This window comes from Phoenix dactylifera, chromosome 3 (genome assembly GCF_051530095.1).
Source record: "Phoenix dactylifera cultivar Ajwa chromosome 3, Ajwa_hap1_PhDact_Kaust_v1.1, whole genome shotgun sequence".
Taxonomy (NCBI): domain Eukaryota; kingdom Viridiplantae; phylum Streptophyta; class Magnoliopsida; order Arecales; family Arecaceae; genus Phoenix; species Phoenix dactylifera.
This window is the reverse complement of record NC_143192.1, coordinates 14,564,601-14,578,038: the sequence shown is the minus strand read 5'-3', so window position 1 is coordinate 14,578,038 and position 13,438 is coordinate 14,564,601. Positions and strand designations below refer to the sequence as shown.

General features: G+C 38.3%; 1 pseudogene; it reads right to left on the bottom strand.

Annotated features, from left to right (window-relative positions):
• Positions 1–5,304: 5,304 nt before the first annotated feature.
• LOC148714259 (uncharacterized) overlaps positions 5,305–13,438 on the bottom strand; it is a 73,442-nt pseudogene continuing 65,308 nt past the window's right edge.

Sequence of the window (13,438 nt, the reverse complement as noted above, 5' to 3'; positions counted from 1 at the left end):
GAATCAACATGACTCCTAATTGGATTAGGATTGAAGAGTTCAATTGAGTCATGATTCATTCAAGTCCTAATTGGATTAGGACTAGCATAGATTGAACCTAATTGGCTAATCCTAATTGGTTTGGGATTAAACCATGAGAGAGGCACCTAATCCTCTTTGGAAGAGGATTAGGTTAACCAAGTAAGAGGGAAATCAGCCCCTCTCACATGGCTAGGGCGACATGAAGAAGAGGGGGCCGGCGCCCCCTCTTTGGAAAATTGTCTTGGAGCTCCTAATTGTTAGGAGCTCCAAACCTTATTAAAAGAGGACTAGGGCCGGCGCCCTATGAGAAGCTTTTTCTTCCTCCAAGCCGTGGCCACCCTCTCCCTCTCCTCCCTTGGTTCAGCCGCCATTAGCTAGGAGAAAAGAAGAGGAGGCGTCTCCCTCCTCTTGGGCTTCTTCCTTGGCTTCAGCGCATGTGAAGAGAAGAAAGCTGCGAAGGGATTTGATCTTCTTCCTCTTCTTCATCTTTCTTCTTCCTCCTCTCAAGTGCAATCAAGAGTTGATTGAAAGAGAGGACATCAGCCATCAAAGCTATCTCTGCAAGGGAGCTAGCACTCCGGTGAGATAGAGAGCTTGGATCGGATCCTGCTTCGTGTGGATACCCGTAGAGACCGGACGTTTGAACGGCTTCAAGCCAACCCTCTTCCTAAAACCACGAATTCAGATTCGCGGTGATCATCTACCCGCGCAAGGTAAAGATTTGATCTTCCTATTAGTTTTAAAAGTTTTAATTCTTACCTAATTACGAAAGGTCTCGAAACAACGTTCATGCGATGAACGTCGAACTCGTGCATGCCGATTCCGCTGCCATCTGAAAATTTTTGAAATATCAGCGGCATGGGCGGGTTCCCAACACTGACATGGCAATTGACTGGTCAAGTTTCCGGACTTCTCATGTCGCGGCGGTAAATCGGTCCAAATATTCCCTAAGGGACTCTCCCTCCTTTTGTTTTATATAAAGGAGGGAGTCCGATGTCCGTCGCTGGGGTTGGCTGGCAGCGAAGTTGCTGGCAAACTGTCTGTCAAGCTGCTCGAAGGAGGAAACAGTGCTTGGCTTCAGCCCGGTAAACCAAAGCCGGGCTGGTCCTCGGAGTGTTGCTGGGAAGGCTTTGCACAGCATGGCCTCCGAGGCTCCCTGTAGGGCCATTAGGGCTCGATAGCTTTCCAGGTGGTCAAGGGGGTCGGTCCTGCCGTTGTAAGGCTCCACCTGGGGCATCTTGAATCGTGGCGGGACCGGCTCATCTTCAATCTGTTGGGAGAAGGGGGACTTCGTGGTGAATTAGAAGTCACCATCACGTTCCGACCTCCTTCTGTGGAGTGCCTGAATCTGGCGCTCCAGCTTCTTGACCTTCTTGTCGAGCTCATCATTCTGGAGGATCGCCGCGGCGGTCCGCTCTGGTGCAGGTTGCCCTGGGACCGACTCAGCCTCTGATGGTTGTGGCCAGCCACCAGGACCCCTAACCGGATGCTCTCTCTAGAGGGAGGCCTGAACTTGAGAATCCTGACCTCGAAGGGAGAGTCCGCTTGTAGGAGGCACCGGCTGAACTGGGGCTGGAGGGAGCGGTGCTGTCGGGATGCCCCTGGGTTGCAAGCTTTGGACAGCGGTGGCCAAGGCCTGGACTTGTTGCACCTGGGCATCAAACTGCTCTGGCCGAACTTGAGGAGTTGACTCGGCCGGAGGTGGCGAGTTCTGGACGGAGTGTCCGGGACTGAGTGGAGGACGTCGAGAGGCATTGGAAACTCCTTTACTCCTCAGTTTCATGGCCGCGACTCGGGCCCTTCCTCTAGCGCCACCTGTTGCTGGAAATTGGACCCGGGGGCGACCGTGGGCTAAGAGGGGAGGAGCTCCGCTGTTGGAATAGTAGGTGGCGGCGCGTCTGCTAGTGGCGTCCTCCTGGAGAGTCCTGCAAGAAGCCGGTGGCCGGGATCTCTGGCGCCGGCCCTCCGATGCTTAAGTCAGAGGGGGGCTAGTATATGAGTGGAGTAAAAGAGGAGAATGTTTGTTCTTGTGTCCCCCCTTTTCTTTCCCCCCAGGTTTTCTTTTATAGAAGGATATTATGTTACCTGAGAGGTGACAGGGTAAATTGTCTTTTTCGTGATAATTGGGCACGATCATGCTCATTAATGGCGTTGTAGAGAATAAGACCGGATCAGACCGGAGTCAGCGAATTGTCATGGTTGATCGGACCTGTTGGAGTGGTTGAACCGCCGGCCGTGATGGGCCTGGGGTTCGTAGATAGCAAGTGCATTAATTGCTGAGTGAACCGGTGATCAGGGAGAGCCATACGCTTTGATAGTCTAGTGATCCGGAGATCATCTTGAGCTGTGTTCATTTAATGGTTGAGTGCATTGGAGGCCCGCAGGGGTCACACGCATTAAACATAGGGCGTGCCGAAAGCCTGCGGAGGTCACGTGCCTTAATGGCTTGACGACGGCAACAGAGTACGGTGGAGTCAGGTATCTAGTTGTCAGATTCTCTAAGGGATTAGGCTGGGGTCGAATATTTGGACAAGGCGTGGGCTCGACACCTGGTCAGGTGCCGAGCCGAGCCAGTTGCTCAGCGGAGTGCCTCCAGTTTGAGCGTTGTGGGGTCGGGCGCCTTTATTTCCGACGCCTTCCTGGTCGGGCGACTTTCTGGTCGGCGCCTTCCTGGTTGGGCGCCTTGGTCGAGCGCCTTCCTGGTCGGCGCTCCCTGGTCGAGCGCCTTTCTGGACGGCGCTCCCTGGTCGAGCGCCTTTCTGGTCGGCGCTCCCTGGTCGAGCGCCTTTCGGGTTGGCACGACTTGGTTATTTTAATTTAAAACCGTTAATTTTTTAGCATCATTAGATAGCATGGGTACATATGCAAAAACAAAAATAAAAAAAAGGGTAGAATAGCAAAACAAGTGTTTTACGAGGATATACATGCAAATATCAATTTTGAAAGGGTATTCATGCAAAATCCGATATTTAGGAGGGTATTCATGCAAAATTTTTTTAAAAATGATTAAAAATTAGAGAAAAGAAGTGGCAAAATAAAAAATTTATGAAAAGGTGTGAACGGCATCTGTAAATAGGCGGGGTCCTGAAAAAACTCATATTTTTGAATTTAAAAATTATTTTAAATTTTTTATTGAGACGAATGGAGAGTTAATTTTTTTTTAAAATAAGTATTTTATATATTGTGTGAATGAATACACCTAGTAAAATCAGCAAAAATTAAGTCACAGTGCCCCAGGTAATTTGCCCTTCTCTGTCTATAGGGTGTCTCCTGAGTAGCATGCCATATACGCCGCCACCTAATTCGTTTCTTTGTTGGCCTCTCGATACACATATTTATTAGTCTGAAAGGCCACTCCATCACTCACCATGTTTTAAATATCTCGAAGTAAGAAGTGTACCCCTCCTCCGCTCGGGCCTTTTGAACCCATAGTTGAAAGTTCTTGATAGCCAAGTTACACATCCTGCTTCGGTCCTTGTGCTGGAAAGTTTTTTAGGGTGAATTCACTCTAGATCGCAGGGATGGGGTTGGATTGGATAGGTGGCAAATGCTAGATTAGGCCCTTTTTTTCCCTTTTTTTATAGGATGACCGGTTGCAAATATTTTCTTACCTTCCTATCTCTCTCTGGAATGTGTGGGGCAAAAGGATGAGAGAGGACTTAGAAGAGCGATGCAGGGCCAGCACATGTGGAGGAGGAGAGCATAGAAACAAAAGTCCTTGTGAGTTGCTACCTTTTGTTAGACTCGATTCCGATCTGCTCCAATCTTTAGATCTACTTTCTAAATATCACAATCCAATTCTTCCCTCAACAATTTATTATTTTTTTCTGCAATAATTATGTTAGTCATAGGTAAACTGTATTCACATAGAGGTGCAATTTTTGCTGAATATTTTTTCAGTTCAAATACAACATGATTTTTCAGTTGCAATTCCGAAATTTCTAGATTATAAAGAACTAAAATATTTCTTAATATGCAAATAATATTATTTAAATATATTTTTAATAATTTAAGCGGATCAGCTACCTCGTAATGAATGACAAAAGTCACAAAATACTGTCTTAATTCAGATGAAGTCGCCTAATTAGAAGCTTCATTTAATGCTTCGTGTCATTCCATGTCATCTCCTGCAGATAAACCAAGCACATTATATGTTGATTGCAATATGGGAGAAACAATGTTATTAACACTCTTGATTTCATTGTAATTCCTCGATCTTTTTATCACATTTAGAAGCATTCTTAAATAACATAACTCGCCAGAACTGGGATAAAGGTAGATGATTTTGCCTTTTTTTTTTCTTTCTAGTCCATATTTTATCTTTGGTATTCCATACCTATTTTATGAGCAATTCTGGATAAGTTAGATGACATGCATCCACGATCGTTTTATTAGTTTCCATCCACTCAGGAAACATATTTTTTTTTCTTTTTTTTTTGACAAAAAGGATGACAAATTCTAATTCTCACGATAGACAACTGTATTCATGTAAGATAAATGAATAACCAAACACTTAACTGTTGGTTTTTTGAAATATATGTCAAATTGAAATAGTCTCCAAATAGAATTATATGCCGACAGATATCTACAATCTAAATAAGTTTTTTTATTTCATCGACCTTTTCATATCGCTGTTCTCCCGTATTATTGTTGAATAGCATATTTTTAGTTATAAGCACTCTTATTCTATCAAAATCTTTATTGACATATTTGAACTAATTAAACGCACCATTCAACATTGATATGAGCTTGATATCGGACAACTAAATTTCGATTATGAGGAACAACAAATTTGTTATCAAGCTCGATTCCATTCTTGATCACACCACAACCATCATTTCTTCTTTTATAAGTAGTGAATTTATTTTTATCAATAATTATTTTTGATTGAATTTTTTTCGAAAAGTGCTTCGAATCCGAACTTTTGACCATACATGGAGATTTAGTATTCGCTAATCTGCAAGGAACATGCATCATAAATTTCACAATACTTTTATATCCTATCAGATCGGTATCTTTATCAAAGATTTCTGCAGAAATTATGGAATCTATATCTGTAGGTGTTGGATACTTATGAGTTTCATTTAACCAAAGCAATTTATGAATATGAGGCAAACCATGTTTCTAAAATTCTACCATGTATAAAACTGTAGGAAAAGAAAATGAACATGGAAAATAAACTACCCATTGGTATTAGCTGGAAGAAATTGCAACATTGAAAGGAAGCAAACCATACCGGAAACAACTTTTCCAAAATATTCTCTTTTTTGTTATATCAAGTATTTATTCTTCTACTTTCATCTTGAAAGCTCTGCTGATAATATCAGGCCTATCCTCCAATTTTTGCCCTGGTATGAAGCTTAGTTCGAAATGAATTTTAGGCCACTAAGCATTGCAAGTGAATGTGATAAATAGATCAAGATGTCCATAACATCTACAAATAGCTAATGCATCTTGATAATTTTGAATATGTATCTAGGACTTTCAGCAAAATTTGAGGGTAATATAATTCGTTTGCCGATTGCATTGCCACTTACATCACCTCTTGTTACAACATCTTTGATACCTTGATAAATTTCTGATCTAAGATAATTTTGATTTTTTCTTATATAATCAAGCCTTTCTTCTTTAATGCATGAGTAAGCATCAAGTCATCAACTATATATTGCTGAAACAAATGACCTCCTCTAATCAATGTTTTACCTTTATTTATTCTCTGCTGCAAGCTATAAGCGTAGAATTCCCACATAGTAACATACTATCTAATAGTAGATTTTTTCTGGAACATTTCATATATTTGATATTAATTCTAAAACCATCCTCACCAAAATAAAATAATATCGGATATTGCATCACCATGAAGCTACGGTGCAAATTACTCAATCCTTCTATTTTATGCTCAACAATGATGTCATGATGTCGATCAAATTGACCTAAATCACCTACTATCAATCTAGCTATTTCAGAACACAATGGAGTATTATAATGCAAATTATCTCCTTGACGCTTGTCCAATAAATTTAATTTGATAGGTAACAATTCAGATTGTTTGAATCGATCCCTTGCCATTCTAAAAGCTCCTACAATTTGATTTTCTTCATCAAACATTTTTATCAAACCTTCAATAATTTGTGGATCTATACCCACAAATCATGATCTGAACTTAATATTTCATCCAATTACTGATTTAATTTTCAATATCGTATATGTATAGCTAAGTAAACTAAGGACTTCCTCCATTGACAGGCAACAGAGAACCCATTCTATGATGATACTGATCATTGATCCTGAATACATACAAGTCCGATTTAGAATTAATCATGATCTGAACTTAATATTTCATCCAATTACTGATTTAATTTTCAATATCGTATATGTATAGCTAAGTAAACTAAGGACTTCCTCCATTGACAGGCAACAGAGAACCCATTCTATGATGATACTGATCATTGATCCTGAATACATACAAGTCCGATTTAGAATTAATCTTGTTATCGACTTTTGCATTGATCGATGTAAATGTAAACATCGAGTTATACACCCTAATATTTTTTGCAAAATTTCGAAGATCTTGCACCGCTGCTATAATCCAACAACTCATCCAAAACAAGAGGAGTTTGTTTAAGCAATGATAAGAAAACCTTTCTTTCTTGTCAACATAGAGTAGAAGCTGGTATAGATGTATTTCGTATTTTTTTTAGAGATTCATTGTACCATAATCCAAAATTCAATATCTCTCTAAATTTTCCAACATAAAAATAGCTATCTTTTCTTAATCAACGCAACATAATAAAGAACAACTTTGAAATAGGGAAATTACTTACCTATTTTTTTAGAGAAAATGTCATGTTTTTTGCCGACAAAAAGAATGTGGATCAGCCACCACTTCTCCAACATTTTTTTTAGAAAAACCAAATATCAGATAATTTTCCTAATCACGTAAAGTAAATATATATTTTTGTGAATGTGAAAAATATATATCTTCACTTATCGCAGGTGTGAGATCTTCCTCCTGAAAAATAGCATCAATCCTAGTATCAAAAATATCCTCATCCAAAATAATCTTATCAGAATGATCATGATTACCCACTGATTGCGCAAAAATACTTTCAGAAGCAAAAAATACATGTTCAATCAAACCAACAGTCTCCTCGCATCTATCGTCATCTATACTTCCTTTGTTCTAAGCAATAGAACTTGAACTAATATCGGCAGCTTTTTTTTGTAACTACAGGACGCAAACATTTTTTTTTCTTTTCTAATCTTTGAGCTCTTCGTTCAATAATAATATTCATTCTTCTTATCCTATGTTGTTACCTATTTCTGCAGACTCCATTCTACGCCATCTAGCAAATTTTAAACAATGTCAAAAGGAAAACAAATTGCAAAAAAAGAAAGAAAAAGAAGATGTAAAAGATATTAGTAGACTATGTTTTCACACCAAGCATTTTTTTTTCCTTTTTTCCCCTATAGATACATACAAACATATACAAATATATAGAAAGATATGTAAATACGTATGCGGATAAGCATGCTTATACATACATACGCATATATATGCATAAATATATAAACATGCATACATATGCATAAACATACGTGCATAAATATTTTTCTTAGGTTGTTTATATTTTCTGCAGCATTTTTTTTTATTTTTTGTATTCTTTCCATTCAATTTTCAAGCTATTTTAAAAAAATAATTACGTGTATTCTTGAGTTCTTATTATACACAAAAGCTTCGACCAAAAAATAATCTGATTTTTCTCAAATATTTTTCCCCAACATCCACATGCACATAGAACATTTCGATGTATGGCTTATTTACATAAACAACATTACATGAACACTACGAGATCTTCTCACAATTTCAAAAATCCAACTCTAGTTTTATGTATTCCTCATTTATCTCGCTCTCGCTCTCTATGTGTGTGTTTTAACAAATCAATCAAAGCTCTCACTACCGTCATTGAAATTGCAACTGTATTGTACTTTTTTATGTTTAACAGAGTTTAGACCATTAATATTTAGGTCTTATTTCTTTTTCAATTTAGCATTTATTCTTATTTTCTTTCCTTCAATCAATGCTATAACTGTATTTCCAGAGATTTTGTGCGTGCGCGCTTTTTTTTTTTTGGTGGGGGGCGGGGGTCGGGGGGCGGGGGGTGAGGGGTAGAGTAATGCAAGAATCCCTCATTAGGTTAGGCGGGAATATCAGAAAAGGAGAGAAAACGAGAAAAAAAGTAAACATCAGAAGACATAAATAGACATGTAGAATCATTAGGTAATGTTAGATAGACATACATTAATACATTGATTAAGATAGAATTCTTTGAACATTAATTAAGCTGATTTTTTACATTTTTTTTTGATTTACACACATAATAGACATACATATTTAGGCGGGAACATCAGAAAAGGAGAGAAAAAGAGAACATCAGAAGACATAGATAGACACATGGAATCCTTAGGTAATGTTAGACATAGATAGACATACATTAATTAAGCTGCTTTTTTACATTTTTTTTTTTAATGTACACACATAGATAGACATACATAAATAGAAATACATAGATATACTTTGATACAAGAGAGGAAAGGAGAACATCAAAAGATACCAAAATATTTTCATCCAGAATTTTCTCTAACAGGTGATTTGCACAACATTTTCTATACTCTATCAATTCTTTTTGTATTTCACCAAATTCAGCAATTAATTGTTTGTGCCTTCCAAGAAATACTTCATGATCCCACTTTGATTGTCTGAGCTCGATCTCAAATGTATGAGCATTATACATCCTTTGATATATATGTTTAAAATATTCTTTATCAGTAAAATCAAAATCTTTAATTTCAAATTCAAATCTTTTTTTCAATCTTTTAATAGCAAGTAAGGCAGCATCTTCATCCGATCCAACCTCATCATTACCGGAGTATTCGCCCGATTTCTCCTTCAGTGACGGTCGACTTAGCTCTTCTGTGGTCGAGAGGGAGGTTGCACCATGAAGTCGCCACTCCGCCTGTCACGCCCCGAACCCAAAGTGTAATAGGCACCGCTACCTGTATGGCGGACCATACAAGTATGCAAGACTACATATCATATCAAAGCAATAATAATTCTTAAAAGTTATTTAATCAAAAACTTATTTAATTAATTCTTACAATAGTTCCAAAGTGACATAAGTCAACATATGCTAACTATTTACTTAAATCAAATAAAATATTCTAACTAGTCTAAATAGTCTGACTAAAACTTTAATAAATAAAAGTATTTTCAGAAGACCAAGCACACTCCCCAAGTCCCGAGCAACCATGCATCTGGATATGAAAAATAGGAAAAAATAAAATAACAAGCTACACTAGCCCAAATAAACAACGTAATACCCAAAAGTAGGGTCTAAGCATGCCAAATAATTAGTTAAAGAATAAAATATTGACTGAAAAATAAATTAATTCTCAAACAATGCATATTTCTCTTTTTTTTAAGTTTATCAGTATTTTCATAAATTGATACTAGAAACCCAACATCAGGCAAAAATCACGTAAGCCATTGGCATGAGTTAGAATGCATAGAGTGCTAAATACTACTATTCATAACCACTGATGGTACAGTATCCAAATATCACAATTCTAATCATTGGTGGTTCAGTGTCAAAATCAATTTCTTAAATTATAAGTCGACAGGGCCAATAAATAATCTCCATTAGCGGGGCCAGATCATAGCCATGCTGAAAATACATACACATAAAATAAATTTTTTATAATTTGCCCAGTCACATTTTTCATAGAACGTAACATAATTTAAAATAATTACTATTATAACATTAATATGCCTGACCCATTTAACTAAGTACAAACAAATATCATAATCAAATTTAATCAACTAATTATTATTTTATCAAAAATTTAAAAAGCACACTTTGAAACATTAGGTTACTTACCTCTGTTCGCTTCAAAACACTACTTCATGTAGGCAGGTCAAGTTCACCTATTTTAATATTATTAAAATATCATTAATTTCATCATCATCTTATAAGCAAGCAAGGTTAAAAATTAAAATACTATTGGAAAACAACCTCATGCCCCCAAATCAGGTCGATCAGGTGGCAGTGTCGAACTGTCCAAGTCGGTTTGAGCAAAAAGAATTCAACTGATCAGGTGACAATTAATAGTGGCCAAATTTCAAAAGAATCTAGCGGGGTTGAAGTAATAGGCCTATCACCGCCAGGGTACCAGGGTGATTCAGGGCCTCAGGGTCAACTTGGATCTAAGCAAAGAAAGTCAGGGCTTTGAGCTAGGATCCCTGGGTCTCCCTAGAGAGAGCAAGAGGGAGAAGAGAGAGAATCTCAGTCTAAGTCTCGGTCTAATCCTGATCATGAGCCTAGTCCGAGTGGTCCGGGTCGATCATTAGGGAAAACGTCTAGTCTAGTCGGATAATGGGCTTAATCTAAAGAGATAAGATCACATCAGGAGATGTTTATATTATAATAATAATAATAATAATAATAATAATAATAATAATTGAGGGAAAATAGGGAGAAACGAGGATAATTGAGAAGAAGATGATGATGAAACGAAGAGGAGAAGGAAGAGAGGAAAGAGAAGGCTGGGGGTGGGTGCCAGGGATCCGGTGGCCAAGCAGGGTGGAGCCAATGGTAGCTATGGCGGCAGCCTCTGTGACAACGATGATGGCCAAGGACCATAGCCACAGGCGAAGATGGTGGTGATCTGTGAACAGGTTGAATTAAGGCCCTGTGATGGATTTCAAGCTAAGTAGGGCTCGACTTGAAGGAAGAAGAGGAAAGGAGGAAGGGAGCTCACCGCCAATGGCGATGGCAAATCTCTGTCGACTACGATGGTGGATTTTGTTGGATCCCATCGAGATAGGTCTCGAAATAGAGCAACAAAGCAATGGAGAAAAATAGAGAGAGGAGGAGGGAACTTTGAATGGCGGTGCCTAACCAGGGTGGCACACCGGCCATTGGAGATGAAGATGAAGAAGAAGAAAATGGGAAGGGTCTCGGTAGTAATCTGTCATAAGGGATGAAGGGATTTAAAAGCTTTTGGATGAGCATGACTTAACGGTGGGTTAGGTCGGCCTTTCACCGATTGCACCAGCCCTAAACGGTCGTCGGTCGTTCGTGAAAGTGAATCCTAGGTTCTTCGGTGTTTAGCATGCTGAATTTTTTTTTAAAAAAAAACCATGGCTGAACCTGATCGGGTTGCCTATGTACCCCTTCATAAGGGGGATCAAGCCATACGTAGTTCTTTTTAAGTTTTAAAAAATACAGCGGAAAATCGAATCAAATAATTTAATTCATGCATGTTTACAAGATCAAATCTAGAAATCAGCACCTTAAGAACACATAGGATTATGCCGGAATCGTTTAAACAATTATGCTAAAACTTTCATGCATGATTAACTATCAGATCTGAAACTTGAAAACTCTATTCCAATTAATCTCCAAATATCCATCGAATGGATTTTGGAAATATCTCCGTGAGGAGCCCCAAAAGAGGGTAAAACCTCGAGAATCAGACCTAGATTTGACACCATAATAAATAATTAATGCTAGATTAATATCTTTTATGATGGATGAAAGTTGTGGATCTGATCCTTGACTTCGCAGCCACGCACATGAATGGCCTCTACGAGTAGTACACGCGAAGTTCCTAAAGAGATCCAATCCTGCGGAAGTGCTAGCTTGCGCAGAATTTCTTGAGGCTGAAATTTGATCTTCCCAACGCTATCAACTTTTGAACTGCCTTCTTGGAAGAACTTGGACGAAAGGTTTGGAGGAATTGAAGAGGACTTAGATCTGATCTAAAGTCTCTTATCAGGGACCCCTAACACTGACGGCGTGATGGACTTAGAGGAGGAAGAAGTCAGCTAGATTGAATGCAGAATTTTTTCATGCATGAACTAGAGTTCCTCTCTTTTCTTTTTCCTTTTTTCTTCTTCTTTTTTCTCTTTATTCCTTTGAATTCGACCACCAGCTGATGGAGGTCATTTTAATGTTGCTATCCCCTTTAACTTCATGCCAACCATCCTATATTTGTGGAGGATTTTGTGGGGTTTTGAATTTTGAATTCAAAATTCAAGTTCATATGCCATTACATGATGAAGCTTGATCTAATCTAAACCATTCATCATGTTGCCACTTCCCTCTTTCAATTTCAAAATTTCCATGCCCCCAATCAGATTAGAGGGTCACGTGGTGATTTTGTGGTGATTAGATTCGAAATTCAACCTTAATTAGAAGTGAGATAAAGATAAAGATGACATATGTCATGAAGAGAGAGAATTTGATCTTATTCAATTCTTTTCATGAATTTATCTCTCCATTTCGACCCATCTAATAATGAAAGAGGTCCCTGATGTTGCCAAGTATCCCATGGCACCATTAAATAAATTAAATTAATTTTTAATCATATTAAAAATCAATTTATGGCGCCATGCATGGATATGTGAAGTGGATTTCAAGATCTAAACACTTTTAGATCAAACCCATTTAATTTAATTAAATCCTAACAATTAGAATGATCCAACTACCATGGGTTTAACCTAATCCAATTAGGTCAATCCCTAATTAAGCACAAATTTAATCTAATTTAATTTGGTCAACCTAAGTCCTCTTGATTCAGACCTAATCCAATCAGGTCAAAAACCCTGATTGAGCCCAGAATTGAATCTAATTCAATTTGGCTCATTCTTAGTCTAATTACTCAATCCAATTGAGTTCATTAGCAATCTAATTACTAATTAATCCTTCGATAATTACTTTAATTATTTTATAAGATAATTTGCCAATCGAATTGACCAAATTACCTCGAATGATTCTTAATCATTCATCAGCCTTCTTGATCAATCAGAAATCTTCTATGCGTGTGACCTCATAGGTTCGAACCTAAGCCGGTAGTATAAGAACGACTTTCTACACTAATCGATGTGACCATCTAGCAATAGTATCCGACGTCCGGATAGGCCGAATATATGCGAAGCAAATATTCTGGAACCCTGAACTATGGTTACTGTATAATTCAATACCTTTGACTCCTAATGCCAGGATGACTTAGAGCTCACTGTCAACCCTATAATTAGTACATCCATTATGTGATTAACTTTAGATATCCCGTGACTCCTCACTGAGATTACTCTGGCTAAAGTTTTGCTAAATTAATTACAAGACATTATCTCCTGTTTTCAGGAGGGGTCAATTCCATCTCGACTCACAACTGACTAGACAAGTACTTGACTGCACCCAGTGACCTTCCGTCACTGAATTAGAAATCCAGATAGTCTGGTACCAAAGTACAATGAGTTGCTTGCTAGTCACAGGTTGCAGTCTCAGGTCAGAGGGCCAAACTTATACCCATATCCACTCGGAACATCTCTTGACAGTAGAGCGTTCCGGAATTG